The sequence below is a fragment of the Propithecus coquereli genome, unplaced genomic scaffold, assembly GCF_000956105.1.
Source record: "Propithecus coquereli isolate 6110/MARCELLA unplaced genomic scaffold, Pcoq_1.0 Scaffold250, whole genome shotgun sequence".
NCBI classification, from domain to species: Eukaryota; Metazoa; Chordata; class Mammalia; order Primates; family Indriidae; genus Propithecus; species Propithecus coquereli.
This window is the reverse complement of record NW_012148064.1, coordinates 2,114,801-2,117,429: the sequence shown is the minus strand read 5'-3', so window position 1 is coordinate 2,117,429 and position 2,629 is coordinate 2,114,801.

The window sequence follows — 2,629 nt, the reverse complement described above, 5'->3', positions numbered from 1 at the left end:
ACAAATGTGAATTCCTAGGCAGTCAATAAATCTGTTATACTAGGCAATTTATGGTAAAACATATACCTTAATTCAAAGAAAAGGAAAATTCAACAATTACTGTAATAACAGATGTTTTTCACTATCTAATTACAAATGTCTGTTTGTTGCTGCCTTATCTATAATCTCTTTTCAAAAGTAATGTTTAGACTACTTCCTATTTTAAAAAATAAATTATTTGACAAATCTACATTGCGCAATATACATGAGTTTACAGAGTCAATTTTAGTTGTATTGTGACAGCTTTTTACATATCTGTAATAAAGTTTACAGTTTTATTCAAATGGCTGTGCTAGATTCATTTTTAAAATTGAGAGACGGATATTTTAGGGATATAATGTGAAAAACTCTACAGGAATCTAACCTACTGTGCTTCATTTAAGTATGCTGTTATTACGGTTCTCTGTGACGTGCTTTGAGCTCTACAGCTTAACAGAGATGTGGGAAAACTGTAGAGTCAATGAAAAGGATTAAAGGATTGACAAGATAATGGTTGGATATAGAAACTGGGATTTAGTTTGGCAAAAATTTTTTTTTGAGAAATAACTAGTCATTTCTGCCATTTTAACTAGGCAACCTTGTATAAATCACAATTGGGGGCTGAAAAGGTATTATCTTAAAATAGCTTAAATTGAAGCAAGAGAAATTTAGACTAGATATTAGACAGGAAAAAAAAAACGTGTTAACTCTTAAGTTATATTCTGCTGAAAGGATCTCTTCTCTATGGATTTTTTTTTTTTTTGAAACAACAGGGAGCTAACTGGTGTGGAAAAAATGTTTCTGAACTTGTATGTTGGGAGAGAATGGGAATAAATCTGTTTTTAAAAATTAACAACCAATGTCAAAAGTCTAAGCTTTGAGAAAGATCAAAGTCAGCCATACCTTTAGTCAAGCCACCACTTGCTCTAATTAGTCTCAACTCACTAACCTTGTCATAGGCGCACATGTTTTTTGTAGAAACTCACACCTTCACAGTGTTTTTGCATGTGATTTTCCTTTGCGTTGGAACACGTTTCCATTCCCCTTGAAGCCTGCCCATACATCAATTTAAATATTGTTCCCCCTGAGGACTTTCCTTAGCTTTCCTTGTTATGTCAAATTGCCTTGTTATGAACTCTTTAACACCAAAATATCTCCCGTACATAGGACATGGCAGAGTTGGGATTTTCATATCATTTGTGTGTTTACTTGGATGTGGTCTGTTTCATCCATCTGCTTTGTAACTCCATGAGAGCAGGGACCAATTAGGATTTCATCATGATTACATTCCCAGTGTTCTGACACAGGCCAGGAACATAAAAGGCATAAAATACATACATGTTGAATAAAGAAATGAATGTTTTTAAACCCTTATCCATATGTTAGTAACTCCTTGCTCTCTCTTCAATATCATTATTTCCTAGATTTCTAATTTTGAGGATCAATAATGTTCTTTAAATACTCATAATTTCTTCCTTCACTTTTGCTCTCACATTATAGGTAATCCTTATTAATATTCAGGAAATACATAGTTAGGATGATGAGATGACTGAAAGATAACAATGTCATACGGTATAAAAACAAATGATATTAACAAGACATGAGTTTCAGTCCAAAATCCGACTTATTAGCTTTGTCCCTTGTTCCCTTTAGTCATGCTACTTTAGTCATGATTTTGCATATCTGTAAAATAAAATTAATAATACAGTATATGCCTTGTATGCTATCCTGGATAATTTTAAGTATAAAAATGAAATAATTCCCAATGTTGTTGTCTCTTTGTTAGCTATTATATTTATCTGTCCATCAAAATATAGCCAGGAAAAAATAAACAAAATATTCACAGTTGTTGCTATTGTATTATTACAGCTCTTTCAGTTTTAAGTAATATGAACAAAATTCAGGTAAGCTTAAGAAAAAAGGAACTCACACGAACTGAAAATTTCAAAAGCAATTCGGGTACAACTGTAGTAAAAAGGCTTAAGTGTTGTCACGAGCTCTTTGGCTTCACCTTTACTCTGTTTTCGTTGTTAGCTTTAGTCTCAGGCAGGATCGTGTGTGGTGGGCAAGATGGCCATATGCCCTTTCCTATCAGGTTAATGAAGAAAAAAATCCAAATGAACAAACAAACAAAAACCCAAATACATCTTCCTCAGTTGCTGCTTCTAATGTCCCAGTATTCATTGGCCTGTCTTGTCTCATTATCATTTCCTGAGCCAATAATTTTAGTAGTTTATTAATTAGGCCTGAGACAAAACCTCCTTTATTTGACTAGTAGAATAAGTAGAATAAGTCGTATCCACACATGAATTGAATTGGGGGTAGGGAGAGATGGAAGGAGGTTAGGGGGGTCGTATAGGAAAAATCGTGCACTCTTTGGGAGGAAGGGATACCAGGAAGGCCCAGTGAAATGTCTACCCCAATTTTATCTTGGTACTAGACTTACCTGTAATCTGTTATGTACTTTTTGCTCCTCTGTAGTTTTCAACAGTTCTACAACAATCATGCATTGTGTGGATAATAACAAAAATACAAAGAGATACTGTATATAATAGTGTACTCTAAACTCTAGGGGACTATATAATGCAAGAGATTATTAACATTGACTGAA